Source organism: Eutrigla gurnardus (assembly GCF_963514095.1).
Source record: "Eutrigla gurnardus genome assembly, chromosome: 20".
NCBI lineage: Eukaryota > Metazoa > Chordata > Actinopteri > Perciformes > Triglidae > Eutrigla > Eutrigla gurnardus.
The window spans coordinates 3,837,589-3,853,417 of NC_139931.1; the positions used below are offsets into that span (position 1 = coordinate 3,837,589).

The following is a 15,829-nucleotide window of genomic DNA, read 5'->3' on the forward strand; positions in this document are numbered from 1 at the left end:
TATATTTCCTGAAAGTACATTATCTTAGGGTATTAAAGGAAGGTATCACAGTTGTTCTCCAAGATAGAAGACAAACCTCAAAGACATTAACAAATGTAGAAAAACTGTCTTATTGATGGAATCATGAAATTTAGATAACATATAAAGTGCACTTCAACTCTGCATCTTAATATTTCATCTCTTATTTCCTTTAAGGTAGTAAAATATCACACAGTTTAACTTGAGGTGTGCGTGGTTCTAACACTCAAAGCAAAACAAAGCGAGCAGCACAATAACGTGTCGTATTTTAGTTTCCCGTAAAGCGTGAGGCTTCGGCACACGCAGTCATTTTGTACTTTAGCAGTCGAGGCCACGAGCCGCCATGTTCTATTTTATCCGTGGAGCCATTACAACGTCATTATGTGTGCTCTAGAAAGCATGCCATGCTACTTAAATATTGAATGAGTGAAGGAGTAGCACACCAGTATCTCGCTTTCATGAAGCTATCAGGGAACTGTAGATAGCAGGGTAAAGTAAGTATTACTGCACGGCTATTTTTAGAAAGGCAATTTCAAAGTTTACTGTGTGCATACGCATGCACGTGGACAAGTGTTTAAATGCATGTGTGTGTGTGTGTGTGTGTGTGTGTGTGTGTGTGTGTGTGTGTGTGTGTGTGTGTGTGTGTGTGTGTGTGTGTGTGTGTTGCCTTTGCTTGCGGCTTGTTGTTTGTGGGTTCAACAGGCAGATACTCTGTTATTCTCCATAGGGGAAACTAGCTGTGGAGCATCTCCATTTCCATTCCTTCAGGCTTTACTGACACCGAGTCTGTCAGATATATATTTAAATAAATAAATCAGGAACTTCACATGTTAAGTATTAGTAAATAATATGTAAATCCAAAAAGCATTACACCACCCGGTTCAGGTTTGTCACGGTCAGTTGGAAAGCACCTGCATGTTGATGATACGACCACGGACGCCATGATTTTGGGGGGAACTCCTTGATTGGCAGCTCAGGAGCAGCAGAGTACATATGAGAGGATATGTATTCACCAGCTGAACCTTGTCATCGTGTCATAAACCCTCCAATCCCAGTTACTCAGGCGAGGAGCAAATTACACTTAAACACAAGATAATAAAGCCCTGTCGGCGCGTTGTCGGCTGATGTGACTTGATTTCATAATCATGAAAGACAGAGAAGAAATCAAATGTATAGGCGATCTTTATTTTAAAGCAAGGTTGCTACGCTTTCATTTAGAGTGATTTGAATCTGCATACGTTTTGAACCACAGAAAGCTGTTAGGCTGAAATCTCATGGTGCCAAGGTCGATCCAGCTTTTTTTAGGACACTCCCTCGTAATTGCTGCTGGTTGTTGGGAACATCTGATGCCCACTGGGTTCACCCACTATAACATACACTTCCTCAGGTGCAGTGGGAGAGCTGCATCCAGTACATATAAACCTCTTTTTTAAAATGGTTTCTGGGCTCAAAACGTTGCATTTAACATTCCTCCACCTCCCTCTTCCAGCTTCACAAACATGGGAGCAGCTTTTCCTTGTCTTATATTAAATATATCTGGGTTTTTGGACTGAAGATGTCACTTTGAGCTCTGGAAAATTAATCAAAATAAAACAACCAACTGTTTCATCAATAATGACAGCGGTCTCCCGGGGCGACGCCCTCTGCTTTTTGAGCCATCCACAACCTAAACCTCCCTATGCAGACTTTTCAGTGGAAACGCTTGAAACGCCTTTGTGATGCGTAAAAAGCAACATTTCACCGAAACATGTAACCTTGTCACGGCTGACATCAGCAAATCAAACCGTGCAGCCCTGAGTGTCCACGGTGAGGCTGGAGAACGGGAGAACGTCACCTCCTGGTTGATTTCACTAACATGTACATTTAGAAAATTCCACTCCCTCTGATCTTTGTTTTAAATGTAGAGGCCTTCACTCTGAAAATCACTTCACTACACTAATCTCTTCAATAGACGAAGCAGCACAACAACACTCTCTTTTCTCACAGGACGATGAAGGGGCAAACACACAGTCTGGGGCTTAATTATTTTCTGAAGTATTCCTTCATTCATCTAGATTGCAGAAGGCCAGTCTTGAATAGCATCTAAACCCCCTCCAGATGTTTTTTAAATATCCACTTCAGTAATAGATCAAATTAAATGAACTAAAACATCCTGTACGACCAACAAATTCATATCACTGTGACCGTAGTCGTCTCATAGAACGTCGACGTGGGGCAGAATATATTTCATTACGCTGTAGATTCCAGTGAAACCATCTTTTGTCCTCATGTCCACGTGAGTGCCTCTGCACGTCAGCAGCTGGGCAAATGAGTCCGATCGGTGCCGGTGCTCAACCTTCCAGTGCTCTGGGTCAGGATCCTGGAGATGTGCCAGAAACTCCAGCACCTCAAGACCATATGGGGTCTGCTTCTCCTCCCCCCCCTCCTGCACCCGTTCTCCTCCGGGGGGCTGCAAGCTGACCCGTCCTCCTCACGTACATCGTGTCTTATGAAAGGCAACGCAACAGAGGAGAGAGTCTTTGGGCAGGAAAACTGTTTCTGTTCAAATAAAAAAGGGGAGCGGGAGCCGGATGGATGCTGCTCCACTAATCCACATAAAACAGCCAATGCTTCACAGAAAAAGGGTTTCATTAAAGAGTCACTGTTAAGTATTATTAGTTAGTGTCTAAAAGATTAAGGAAGGAGATCATTTATTGTGCTAAATTTAATCGCGGGTGTTAAAATGAGCTGTGACGAGGTGTTTTAATGGGGTGAATTCACTCTAAATGGGCTGTTTCTCACCTAACTAATCATTACTCACATGTTAACTGTCCATGTAGGAAACATTTAGACCCAGAAGCTTCCGTCTGGCAACATGACAACGCCATCTTTTCATATACTTTCATGCTCTAGCAATAAAGGTTTCATTCATCGTCTGAAAATGAGCTCTTCTTTGCACTGAATTCAATGGTGACTGTGATTCGAAGGGGAAGTTGTTGAGCGACCTGTTTGTTGGAGGGATAGTTTGGATGTTTTGAAGTAGGGAAGTCGGTCGGTAGAACCAACAGAAGAAGGTGTCTCCAATTTGGAGAATCAGATAGGAGGGTCATCACGGGAGGAAAGCAATGTACTGATGTGGACGGGGGCAAAAGCAATTTTACTTATCCACCTTAAAAAAAAAAGGGTGCACCAAAAGTGTTTACTTCTAACAGGGCATTGGAGTGAAAATTAAAGTTATCTGTGCTCTCTTCCAAACCACCAGACCAGTTGACAAAAACAAGATAAGTTCTCCTTGTACAATTAAAGTGGTACTTTTTTAGGGCTAAAATGTGGACTGCTGTCGACCCCCATCTACAGCTACTTTTTCTGAGCCAGTATTCCTGCCTTTTTCTCCAAACTTTTCTCCAAAACACCTGAACTATCCCTTTAAAGCCCAGTGAGGGGGGGGGGGGGGATGCCCCCTCTTGGTCAAAGCATGGCAGGCTGGGGCAGCTGCAGGAGCGACCCTGCCAAGGACGGAGAGCTTCCCATGCCTGTTCCACGCCGTAAAACGGGTCATTGAGCGGCTAAATGGAGTCATTATGATGAGTAATTAAAAGAATACTGCCGAAGACTCCCAAAGTCGCCTTTTCTCTTAGTTCCGCCGCTTTTTGTGTTGTCTCGGGGCCTTTTGCTGAAAGGCAGCTGCCTTGAGCCACTTTAACCATCACCCCTTTCACTGGGATGCAAATAGCAGCCGTAGCTGCTAATTGAATTGCATTATCCATTGTCCTCTCATTTACTGGAAATCCAAGCATTTTTTTTTGCAGATTCCCCGTTACCGATCGTCGGAGATTGAATCCTGCCGGTGCCTTTTATCCGATACGGCATGTCATACACTCTGAATCACAAGGGATGAGAACACAGAATTGTTTCATGAGAGCACGAGGGGTAATATGAATACTGATTGAGCAGTAATCTCGTCTTATATGCAGGTATTAATACGTGCTGTGTGGAGGTGCGGAAATTGCAGCTTTGCAGCGTTGCATGCTGGAGAGACGCATAAAAGGGAGAATGAAGCACGGATGTTTCATTGCTATTTCACTAAGTGTAGTGAATACAAAACATCCTCGGTACAATCTCCTCCATCTCTTTTATTTTAACTTCTAATAAAAATGCATGAAGATGTGGCCGCGCGGCCTCCCTCGGGCGGCGTGTGCAGCACATTCTCATTCACTTTACGGCGCGTCATTAAGATGATAGGGGGGAGGAACTGATGTTTGATTAATTAGCAAAACTAACTTTGGCTAGACCGGACACTGAAACACAGGATTCCATTAGCTTTTGCTTACAAGATAAGGTTAATGAGGTGGTTCGGATTCTGGGGAGAAGCAAAAAGAAAAGTGAGAGGCGGTTCGTGTTGCTCAATTCATTTCAGACTGCAATGGCAAAAGAAGGTTATCCTTCAGCTTTTTATTGCATGCCTTGTTAAGAGAAACCTCCATGGATTGGATTTAAAACGTTTACATAAATACCTCGTCTAGGAAGTAAATTAACTCGTAGCATGTTGCTCAAACGCAAACATCTTGGTCGAAAATGATTTATTAATATCTTTTCCTATCATTTTTTCCACCCTCAGAGACTGCTGGAGAACACCAGGGATGCTTTCTCACACGGACGACTTCAACCAAGACTCCCGAGGTAAGTGGAGGTGTTTCTCCCTCACTTGTAGCTGCAGTCGACTGCAGCTCTGCATGAGCAAATGCCCCCTAAGAGGATCACAGAGGATCCAGCACTAATCCACCGGTCAATACACATGACGAGTACAGTGCCAAAGACGAGTCACTCCAAGGATACGTCACCCTGCCTCGTTAGAGGCTAATTCCTGGATTGTTCCTACATGAAAGCGTAGCGTTAAGATAAAATGTTTGTTTTGTAGTTTATTTTTTATGTAACTAGCTCGTCAGAGGAAGTGGTGTCTCACCACCCTTCAACCAAAGAACACGTGTACGCTTTCATACACCACCCAACACATTATCCTTCTAAATGCCTTTTGTTCTCCTGCTCTGTTGTGTCCTCTTTTCTTTCCACCGAAGCAACAAAACACTTCCATTGGCCGACGCTTGTCCCCTGATAGAAAGAGTAATACGCACACTGAACAATTAGTGCTAATTAAGAGGCCAGACACAAAAAGAAACGCTGGCCTTAGAAATGTAATCATCTCTGACTCACTCTCCATAACCCTCACAACCTTTCTATTTAACTGACTCATACTCGGCGAGGCCGCGGTGTCGAAGCGCAGCAGATGGGGAGCGCCCTCCGGCTCCATTAAGGCACATTTCACTTCCTTCTATATTTAACACTTTACTCTTTGTGTTGACTTAACCGTAGCAGAAGAGAATAAAACAATTCATTAATGTATTTAGATGAAACCCATATTTAGCTCTATTACAGTTAGCATGCTAGCGGGTTAATAGCATCAAAGCTGGTGCTAGGGTATCAGGTATGGGGGGCAAGCTAAATTACAAAGGGAGGTGTATAATTAGAGCCGTTGTTTCCGATGGCCGATGTGATTCTCAGAGTTTGCTGCAGGGTTTTGTGAGACTGTTAACTACAAATGAGCGATCCACCCTCATGGGGCTGCTAGCATAGTTAGAAACTTCTGGTCTTTAAAAAAAACTTGTTAATACTTGAGTCTACTGAAGTGAATTGCTCATTAAACAGAAATGAATCACAGCAAACAGAGAGATGCTTCCTGAAAATGGAGAGACCCCCCCAGAGAAGAGGGATAATAACGATCACGCTGTAGAAACAAAGCCATGTATAATAACGGAGGCTTGTTTGAAAACTGTTTCTCACACATAATGCGTTCAGTGCTCCGTGTATCTTCATCTAAATCAGCTTGCAACAAGACGTTGGGTGTACGAGCTCCTCCAGGAAGCACTTAAATGGGTATTAAACCTGCGGTTTTATGCCGTCACTAACCAAAGGAATCCTACTTTATTGTATTTTTGATGCATTATGTCGTGTTTATCATTTTTAGTTTCAAATGGGAGCAGCTATTTGTGGCATTTTTTATTTAAACTAGAAGTTGAGAGACAATGAGCCTTTTTTTTATTCCGTATTCTTATCAATCATGTAGGGAAAGGCAGTTTTGGACAGACTTCAAAAATAAAATCCCCACTTGGACACATCAAATGTGTGTTTGAGTGCTGGATCAATTGAATGACTTTGATCTAATCCTCTGCTGCCTTTCAAGTATGGCCAAAGGGGTTTTTTTCTTATGTCGAACTGTCCAGAAATATTTCTGTCGCACCGATTCCATAAAAGCAACATTATGCATGAGAAGCACAACAAGCCCTACTATTTATTGCCGTCCTAAAACAAGTTTGGCAACCCATGAAAGAGTTGCAGCGCCGTTATAATCACTGTCATTAAAACTTAAGATGTAGTGCCGCTGCTGCTGGTGAAAGTTAGTGACGAGTCTGAGCCCGGAGCTGGAGAGGGACCACAAAACTCCCAGTTTAATTATTTTATTGTATGAAAAAAAAGAATGTTCAGACCAATATTCTTGACGGGGACCCATAATTCCTAGTTTCCCTGCAGAGATATGTGTCTATACGTCTCTGATTTATACGGGCTGTGCGATGTGCACTACAGGAGGAAAAGTCCACAACAACGGGCTTCAAACAGCAAATCTTAGCTGCAAAAATATGACGCTAACTGCTAATTTCAGCCTGAGATTTCATCAAGAACCATAATTAAACAAAAATTTGTCAACTATTCTGCTCAATTTGTGGGTCACACAAGTAAAAAGAAGAATTTCACACAAAATGTTCAGGTCCTTTTGTCATAAATCAGCAGACAAAACCATAAAAAAAAGATGTGACAGACGCAGAGAGGGAATTTTCCTTCTAAAGCAAACCGGTCCATGACTCAGCCTGAACGGGAGGCGGTCAAGGGGCCGCGATAGTAGATGTGATCATCTTATTGCCTAAATTAGATTTAAACTACATTGGCAAACCATCAGAATGATGCTCCGGTGGATAGAATATTAATTTTGAATTAAGTCTCTTTAAGTAATTTATTTTCATTTCAGTATCATAATTCATTTTGTGGGACAAGGTATGTGAATGACTCATGGAGCATTTGAAAATGATGTTCCTACTTACTGGAAGAGGTAGATCCTCTTATATGCCATCTAAGATCTGTTTCTGCGATGTTTCTTGATGGTCCATCAGTGATTTTTATCCTCCATCACTTCATTTTACCAATAAAATCAGTGTAAAATGTCACGATTCAGAGTATGATCAGTGTGACGATCACTCCCCAGTCTCGGGAACACGGCAGCTGTCCGGTGCCAGCTCCTCCGTCAACCTGGATGCTTAATTGATGGCACTACACAAGAGTTATTTGAATGGATTACCGTAAAGAGCATCATGGATTAGCCTGGGAGAGACATGGATCCCGAGGGAGCCTTCAATCGGTCACATAAAGTGATTATAAAACATCCGTATGGTTTGGCAATTATTGGGTTCCCCCTCCTCATCAAAGGAATTTAACCCCTCGTCTGCGTTTCGCTCGATGCACCGATCCACCTCGTCAGCTGCGACGGCGTTCAGTGATCGATCCCCTCAGGGTTGGAAAAACAAACTGGTTGTAAATACCGCATCGGTTTATGTCGGTTGCATTGACGACTAAGTTGCCAGGATTCAAACCAACCCCGTCTTTTTGTTGGGCTGAGATCAATGCAACGTGCCACACATCCTCCAAGGATAAACGGCTGCTTTACACTACCTTGATGGACGAGTCACGTGACTACATTATTACTACGCTGTTCACAAGACAATCCCACATAGTGCCTCCTCAGTGCTTCTGTCACGGCTCGGCGTCGGCGCGTTTTTTTTCCCCCAGAATCGAAATCATCCGCCTGCCCGACCCGCTGTCATCACTCCTAATGCACACGTCATTTTTAGTGATCCTTTTACTCACCTGATGCTCCCACAGTCCATTAATTATGTGATAAGAGCTACGTTTAGGAGAAATATGGCCGCCGCGAGATTAAAGGCTCTGCCCTATAGAAGGCTGGTGGATCCACATGGAGACGGGAAGTGTCTTACGTAAACATCACGTCCCTTTGTGTTCGAACCTCAGAGGAGGTGGTTATGAAACAAAGTGCTCGAGAACATCTGAAGAAAGAATCCTTGAATGCGTATTGTTTATCTCCCCTCTTTGTTTGGTCTACCATGTCCACCAGACATGTAGAAAAGTATTAAAGTGTGTGTGTGTGTGTGTGTGTGTGTGTGTGTGTGTGTGTGTGTGTGTGTGTGTGTGTGTGTGTGTGTGTGTGTGTGTGTGTCTGCAGGAGTGATGATGCACTGATTGCAGTTATGTCAGCGGGCGCCGCGGTGAGTTCGTGGACGGGGCGGGTCGGGGAATAATAGTTAACCTTGTGATTAATGGCGAGTGGGTTGCAGGTGGGGTGGAATAATACATCATTGATGAGTAAAAATATTAATTACATTCTGCATGATGTAAGAACAGCAGAGAGCGCAGCAGAGCAGCAGACGGCAGAGAGACGGCACGAGGAACGGCAGCGTTACTTCGTTAATTATTTCACGAGTTCCGATTCCTCCGTCTACGCGTTTACAACGAACCGACGGTTTCAAACGTCCCACGATGTTTGCTGCAGGGATGTTACTCTGATTCTACCGCTGAAGGCTGCATCTCTCATTAGAGGGCGGGTCCTTTTCTTTCTTTTTTTAAAATAGAAATGCACTCAACTGGAAGCAAAACGCCAAATAAGATAATCAACGTCATGATTAATGTGAACACTAGAGGGAAAATGGTTAACAAAGCTACATTTATGTAAATATATAACGCTTTTCGAGTCTTTTTGACCACTCTAAGCAATATATACTGCATGTCAATATTCACTCGCTCTCACCCTCGTCTTATTGCCCACATAAAACCAGGCTCAGCTCCTCCACTGGGACCCAATCCGATATCCTATGAGTGAAGACTCTCAGCCAGGTTGGGACTCCTCAATGGAAAAAAGAGCAATCATGGAGAAAATTAATGGAAGTTAAAGAAGGGCCACGCAGCTTTGACAGTCAGCTGTCAGCCATTCATAACAGAGAGACTCCATAATGATTCTTTTTTCCACATCAGTGATGGCGCCGCACCACCTTCCTCCACATGACAGCTGGCTTTTCTCAAAGCATGACACCTCAATTCTGTCCCCTCTCTCTCAGTCGGGACCACAGAAGGCGAAGACTCGGATTTATGCGATGAAATAAAGATGCACGTGTCGTTTCACAGATTTAACAGATTTTACGCTGTTATGTTGCCGGGTGAGACATGAGGAGATAATTGAGGCTTTTGGTTTATCGCCTACAGAGAAGGATTACAAACGATAGGCCACGCACCTTTAAAGAGGGATTTCTGGCCATCTGCTTGTGTTTCTTCTTGTCAAACATGAAGAAATGTTTAACATTTACCTTTGAATATCTCCTGCAAGACATTGTCCACAATGCTTTGTTGTTAAAGCCTATAATCTAGGATGAAAGAAGAACTAAGTACGGAGGTAAACAAGTCTTTAAATACATTTGACGAGCGTGAAAACTGTCTCAGGTACAGAAGCTTCTTATGGCACTTTGAATCTCGCACGGTGATTTCCTTAAGAAGTTGTCTTTGCTGGGAAAGATAACAAGCCCACAGGAGACTAAACTGTCACGGCATCATTTTGTCACAGAAACTATTATTTTATTACCTTTTAATCCATCGCCTCACATCATCCGTTACAAGGTTAGTCCACCCATCCATTTTATTGACAGTAAAAAGAAAGAATATTACCCATAATTCCCATTATATCCTGCTGTGTTTGGTTATTTCTATTCAACAGGAAGTGACCTAACTATTCCAAGATGACATTTTTTCTTCACAACAGTGCTTCTTTATGCCCTTATCCCTTTTGGAGAGATTGCACTACAGCTGGAAATTGCACCTCAAATGGATTATAGATTAGTATCGGTGTCTGACTGTCCGGCTTGGCCGGTAATGTGTCGGGTTGTGGAAGAGTCCGGACAAAGAATCCCTCATCCGGCGTGCTGTGAAACCCCGAGCTGAAGGTGTGATCTATCTCCGGTGTAAAAACAGTTTATTAGCGATGAGAGTGATTTGCTCAATTTCATCTCATTTCGAGTTTCTACGTTTCATTTATCCACATCAGAGACATCGTTTTTTTTTCTCTTCCTCACATGTATGCAGGTCTAATCTACAGCAGCTGCATTTACTTATTAATTCACCTGCAGAACGTGAGAGGGAATGAGGCGATTAAATCAGATATAGTTGGGATCCCTGAATACACACAGCTGTGGGAGTTTAATGAGGAAAAGCCATCATTTCTACAGGCGCGACTTTAACAACATACAAACTGACATGAACACAAACACCGCTGCTTCAGTCACAGAGAAATTTAAATGACTGTAGTGGAAAAGGCTTAGTTATCAATGATCAGAGTGTTAAATCACATGCAGATGATAAGACTATTGGAAAACATTCATCTGAAGTCTTTTTAAAACACATTTCCTCGTTTCCTCCCATTACATTCTCTTTTCAAAATTACATTAAATGTAAACTTTATTTTGTTTTAGGTTTACTTTCACAATAAAACTACTTGGTTAGGCTTAGAAAAACATCTTGGCTGGGATTAAAATAAGTTTCTTACATGCAATAACTAAGCTTGTTATATAAATGTCAATGTATGGGTTACGCAGAGCGATACAGTTAGCCAGATAAGTGTAAACAGCTAAAACAGATACTGGATCAATTGCTAAAAGTAAGTAACAGAGGCCTCTTTCTGACTTTTTACAGAGTCGTGTATTTATTTAACAGCACAGTAAAACCTGGATGGCCAGCAGTCGTTTCAACAGAACTCAGTAAAAGTAAAAAAAGGAGACTTTCAGGGGTGAAATGATTAATCACATCACATAAGGTGTCCGTCCACTACGTAGTATATCTTTTGTCGTTTGACCTTTCGACTTTGTTGCAGGATGATAATTGCCTCTCCCTCATCTCCTAAGTAGGTTATGACACCGATGACATTTATTGACAAGACACCCTTGTCCAAGTATTTTACAAGTGTGCAAAAGGAGGGGAGGCATTTGTTGAACCTGCTGTTAAAAACCTCATTGAGGCTTCTTTAAAAAGGACACTGATGTATTCTAATAAAATCTCTTCCACACAGGAGGCATGTGTGAACAAACGTGAATGTCATTGTTACGGCCGTAATGTGTGACGACCACCGTTTACTGGATACAAACTACAATCTCTTCCCTTTGAGAACTGTTGCTTTTTTCAAAAATCAGCAAAGCAAATACTCCTTTTCCCCCCGTTGTGCGTTTTGTGGACGGAAATTCAAACGGACAACAGCAATAAAAATGCAAATTCTGACACAACGTTATCAGAACACTTCATGTGCGTTCAACGCCGCTAATGTCGATTAGCATTTTAAGCATTTATTTGTTGCTTCCTCCAACCTAACTGGGATAAAAGTCCACCCAGTGGTGCACCTGTCAACTCGCGTTGAGATCTCCTTCGGAGTCCCTCGACTTCACTTTCCGTGGTGAACCCGGAAAAAAAAAACATTTTCGCTCCTGTGATGCTCGAGCACGAGCTCTCTGATGTATCCTCTGCCCCTTATTGAGCCTTGAGAGAATTTGTCTTGTCAGAAACAATAACTTCCCTTTCAAGACGGAGACGGTTTTTTATTTCACACGGTGGTCGTTTCCATTCGCCTCCCCCCGTGTTACCTTTCATTCCAGCGCTCGCCGTCGATGGATCAGATTGAAGAAAGTCAGACTTTCTAGAACCCATTAAAAAAAGATTCCTGTCACCACCAGCAACAACTACACACACACATCAACAAATGACTGTGTTGAAATTGCTACTGCTTCTCCTATCTGACCACCACAATCTTGAATCCACCCCCCATGGATGGATGACTGATTGCCGCCCCGGTTGGCCCGTTGTGTGTCTGTCGAGAGGATCGTGAGTGTAGAGATCGTCTTCGTGAAACCTTACATCTGTTCACATGAGCGGAGCTACGCCGCCGAAAGTAGATATCAGCAACAAACACTTAAAACGTCCCCGACAGAAATTGTTCCCTGGAAGCTAAAACTTCAAGCTGCAGGTGAATGGAGTGAAACTTTGCGGCGATACATTCTCAACTTGATCATGTCCTCTTCCCAAATGTGTCAGACAGATCTGTCCGTTTAGACAAACACCCGGCTCACAGCCTGTCAATCACTCGGCCGAGGCAGGTTGACCTGTCAGTCAGGAAGCCCCGTCCCGCAGCGCGGCGTAATTCAATTAGCTCCAGTCACTTTGTGACGGCTAATTGGTGGGAAACCTCGGCTCGGCGAAGGTAATGACAAAGATAAGGGGAGCCTTATCGCAGATTTCATCAGCATATGTGAACTTTTATCAATTCTCTAAATATAATAAAACATTAAGAAGTTGACAGCCTGTTAAATTCACCTGAGTAGTGAGTTTTCCCATCATGCAACGGGCTGCAGAGAAGCTCTCAATTTGGTCCGACATGTCATGAGTCAGCAGCGAGAGACGTCGCTGGCAGATGCTTTGGCTCGGAGGCCAAAATAACGTGCCGAGCCGGTGGTCAGTTGATGGCCTGGAAAATTGCATTTAAACCTTCAGGTGTTATTCCAAAGTTGTATCTTACTCTCAAACGTACAGGATTAAATTAAACTCTGCTGCTGTCCCTGTGATGAATGCTCTCTGCAGCCCGGATGCCTTCCTCTCCCTGTTCGGCCTTTCTGTGGAGCCCAACTATGGTTTTTATTAGAGAATACAGTGCGGTGCAGAGATCACAGCATTCGTTTTTAAAGAAAGAACCCTTGTTTTCTCCTACAAATTGTGCCGGGCTGCTTTAACTCGGCTGCAGGCTTTTCTCCGCCGCATCTGTCTCCATCAGCGCGGTGTGATTCCACGCCACTCTCCACGGCTTATCATCTTCACAAGAGGTGTCACCCAAAAGTAGAGCTTTTAGCTTGTAATGAGATTTTTTTTCCCCCCTCTCATCTAAGCTTGACTCATACTAGGTCATGAGCCTGCTGAAGGACTCTTGATACACTGAAGAACAACAGAATGAGATATTGGGAATGTACTAGAGATGGCAGGCCAGTAAGTCATTTAAAGTTTGGCTAAGTATGACACCTGTGTGGAATATCAAGCAGTAAGTGGGCTGGATGTAACTTTCCAACGGAGCACTTTCACATTCAGGATGTATGTGCATGTCGGCCCAACCTTTGCCCTCTTCAGTCTTCATTATCCAAAGAGGGTCCTGTTATTTGACATTTAGCACTAATGTATCAGCATTAATTGAGATCTACCCACACTTCAGCAATACTTATTATCCTGACGGGTATTTGCAGCCAATTAGCACATTACGCAGCATTGCTAATGGGCAGCAAAAAGATGTAATTTGTCGTTTATTCATCATCGCAGAAGTTGAATAAATCAAGGCTGTTCGATTATTGGGAACATATAAAGGTTTGAGTATTTTTTCTTTAGATTTCTTCAACAATTACAGTAATGACTCTTTCATTTAAATGGCGAGCAACACCTGAGGTGTTCATTAAAAAGTGCTGCGGTGATGAACGACCACGAGCTTCTGAATACACAATCAGACTGCGGTTTATTCCGGGTTTCACATACAAGGAATTTGCTTTGGTGTGTCGGTGCATAACATTAACATAGTGAGAGAAACTAAAAAAAAAGCAAGTGTTGCAAAAAATCAAGAAACTTAAATATAGAATAGAAAAAAAATTACAATAAAGGTATAAAAAAAACCCGTAAAAATGTATCAGAATAAAAAGGAGAAGAGCTGTGTAGCTTTTAGAAGTGGTAGTTTTATGTTGTGCATAAATGTGAAAATGTTCACTGTACGTAGTATGAAAAGAATATGTAATCTACAGAGATATAGTCCCAAAGATGTGAAGATGTTAATGAAGAAGTTAGTTCAGTTGATAAAGAACTGCTGTCCAGTCCTAGAGTCCTAACCTAGTTGCTCTCTGTCTGAGGGGCAGAAGCCTCTAACTACCACTAATGCTCACGTTTATGGCTACTCCCCTTTGTGGTGCAACTGATAACGTGCACTTCAAGAAATGAATAGCAACTGTAAAGACATGTTTGAATCTTTACGGATTTCACAGAAATACAAACAATTCTACCGAAACATTTTCTTTTTTACGTGAATCCAAAGCTCCCCTCGGCTCTGTGGAACTTTCTGCAGTGAGTTTCAGTTCATTGTTTAGCTTTCTGGCTGTAAAGTTACTGTTTTGGTTCACTCTCATAGTGTCGTTTTGAGCCTAAGCAGGCAGCAGTTTTCTGTGAAAAAGTTTAAAAAACATTGAGCAGAAATAGAGAAAGATATTCTCTCAAGACGTGGTAGAGACCAAAGATGGAGCTAAAAGAGGAATATATATATATTGGACTAGTTGGTTAGGTGGACAGAAACACGATTAATATTAATGTTGCTCCCTAACTGTTGGAACGGATTCGCCACAACTGTTTTATTATCACTGCAGGATTCAATTTATGAGAAATTCTGTGAAATGTTCACACTTAATTGTGGGAAATCAGGCAAACGCTGTGAAATCAAACATTAAGGAAATGTGCGTTTCCAAATATTCTCATATCTCCTACAGTATGTTATGTAACTCCGAATACAGTATCTTATCGCTACATTTATTACTTTCTACAGCCTCGGGAGGTCATATTGAGATAAGTACTGTGCTGAAAACTCCGTCCTCTTAACTGTTTTATATGAGGAAGCAACTCCAATTGTCAGGCGGGAATAAAAGGCTTTGTCTGGAAAACAAATGAATTCAGTGCCTCAAGATGGCATAGAATGGAAGTTAGGCTATAGCAACTAAAAACTCCATTTGCTGAGCTCCCATACACTGAAAAAGACATCAAGACATCCAGCAAGTATATCATTGAAGCCATAATGAGTGCTGAACTCTTAGCAAACAGGACTCGGTGAAGACACCACCATCCATTATTTTTCCAGGCAATATTCCCGGAGTAATTAATGTATGAGTTTAATATCCTCCGATACAACCCAAGCATATGTGCCCTCGTTCTCCTTCCCTCCAATGCAATTCAGTTCCTCAATGAGCACACTGTTTCCCTTCCCCAAGAGAAGTAGTTCCATTTAAACTCAATTGATTCTTCACTTCTGGTTTCCAATCTTTACTTCTTTTTTCCCCCCCTTTATCCTTCTCCCCCTGCAAGAAGAGCATGCATTTTCAATGACATCAAATAAAGGGCAGTCATTGGTATGGATGAGGACGGTCCTTGGAGATTGAGGCACCTTCACGGAAATCACCATCACAAAAGAACTCGATAGGAAGCAAGGGGGAGAAACAAGAAAAAACGCAGGGCCTCAAACTGTAAAAACAGATCCTTTGATATCGCTCTTTTGTGGACACTTGGAGATAGAACAGAAAGAGATGTGTTTAGTATGCACGGCCAAGTTGTTCAGACAGACACACTGACAAACAGAAGGGGACTGAGAGGCAGAGATAAAGAGGGTGGTGAGGTGCTGTCTGCTCGGTTTGCATACAATACACAACGGTTTGTGTGCAGGGAGACAAAGTAGTTTCAAGATCGTTTTTCACAATTCTGGAGCGTCTGTCAAAGTTTGCCTTGAAGCGCTGGCTCTTGTGGCGAAGCAGCACTCCCAAGACTTTGTTGCGAGACAGGACAACTCTTCTGCTTCGCATTTAAAGAAATCCAGCCAGACACCGGGAGTCTATGCAGCTGAAAG

General features: G+C 42.6%; 1 protein-coding gene across 1 annotated transcript in view; it reads left to right on the forward strand.

The window, feature by feature from the left end:
- The window catches only part of elfn1a (extracellular leucine-rich repeat and fibronectin type III domain containing 1a), a 57,213-nt gene that overhangs the window by 34,368 nt on the left and 7,016 nt on the right, over nt 1–15,829 (forward strand). Inside the window, exon 2 of the mRNA XM_084038060.1 lies at nt 4,616–4,677. The gene's annotated coding sequence lies outside the window, so the exon portion shown is untranslated. The remainder of the gene's footprint in view (nt 1–4,615; nt 4,678–15,829) is intronic.